Source organism: Calidris pugnax, unplaced genomic scaffold (genome assembly GCF_001431845.1).
Source record: "Calidris pugnax isolate Ruff unplaced genomic scaffold, ASM143184v1 scaffold1156, whole genome shotgun sequence".
In the NCBI taxonomy this organism is placed as follows: domain Eukaryota; kingdom Metazoa; phylum Chordata; class Aves; order Charadriiformes; family Scolopacidae; genus Calidris; species Calidris pugnax.
Window position 1 is genome coordinate 548606 of NW_015094503.1, and position 1563 is coordinate 550168.

A 1563-nucleotide genomic window follows, 5' to 3' on the forward strand; every position below is an offset into this window, starting at 1 on the left:
GCCCACGGCGGGGGGGGGGTTGGCAGTTTGGCCCCACAACAGCTTTTCCCGTGCCAAAACGATTTGGCAAATTGAACCCGAGTTCGGGCTGGCGCGGTGATGTTGGGTGAATCGGGGTTTCTTGGCCGGGTCTGCCTGCCGTGGGTTTGTGTGGGCTCCTCTCCCGGGAGGCTGTTCCACCAGGATCCCTCTCTTCCTTTGCCGGTCCCCTCAACGCGTGGATCCCTCCCGGCTGGTGTAACAGCAGCCCTTCTCGCAATGGAGGAGGGGTGCCAGAAGGGCAGGTGTCTTCAAATCCACTTTGGCTGGAGCAGCAATTAGAGGTTGAGTTTTGTCCTTGGCCAGATCCTGTTTTGACTCAAGATCTTCTGCCTTGGAGCCCAGGCATGGCCTTGGTGGGAGTGCTTGTGTCTGAGGGGCCTTATTTAAGGTCTTAGGCCTCTATATAGAACTTGGTTTTATGAAAACATTAGTTCTGATGCTGAGAACTTTTGTCCAAACTGTCCTTGCTTTTAGCACTTGATGCTCCTCATCATCCGTCCTGGTAACACCCAGTCGGCAACCGGGGACATTAATTTTACCAATTAATTACAATCCCAAGCGAACAAGACTCTCATGCATTAGACACCACCTTCTTCTGTAGACACCTTTCTGCTCCCCCTGTGGGACCCAGGGAGACCCATCAGCCCAGGGTGATGCCACACGCTGAGCACCCAGGGGCAGGATCCTGGGTCCCCCTCAGTCTGCAGCCTCTGCTGCCACCCTTGCCTGTCCCTCCTGGGGACAACCTGCTCCATTCTTCTCCTTCCATCCTGCTTGGTGCTGTGGGCTGATATCCCGACGTGGGCATCAGACCTTGGTGGGTTACAGCAAGATGGATGTCCAGGATGAGATGATGGATGTCCTGAGCATCTCCGGGATGTTTGAGCAACCTGTTCTAGTGGGAGGTGTCACTGCCCAGGGCAGGGGGGTTGGACTAGGTGCTCTTTGAGGTCCCTTCCTTAAGGAGGAGAGCGGAATGGGACTGGAGCTGTGGTGCTTGCGGTAACCACACTGGCTCCATCTCTCTCTGTGCTCCAGGGACCGGGCTCCGATGGTTGGGTGGCAGGCGCCTGGGGACGGGGGCCATGTCCCCACCGGTGTCTGCACAGCTCCAAGCACAGCGGGGCTGTCGTGCTGCAGCCGGGGTGGCTGGGCAGCAGCACCGCGCTGGAGAAACTGGCCCGAAGAAAGTCTTGGAAAACAATAGCAATTGTTCTCTGCCTTTGTTCCCTTCCCTCCCCGGATGTCGAGGAGATGGAGCTGAGCTGGGCTGCCGGCGGGTGGGCAGAGAGAGCGTGGCTGCCTGCGCGCCCGCCTTGGCGCTCGGGGAGCCCACCGAGCCCAGCACACGCGCTGCCGCCCTCCCGCTCCCACCAGCTCCTCCGGAGCCGGAACCAGCGCTAATATAATAATTAAGACCTTTACGTTGTCATATGGACAAGAAATAAAATTGGCCCGTGATTCTCTTCATTGTAGGGCAAGAGGTTTTATGGCTGCGGAGCAAAGCGCTGCTGTTCCTCG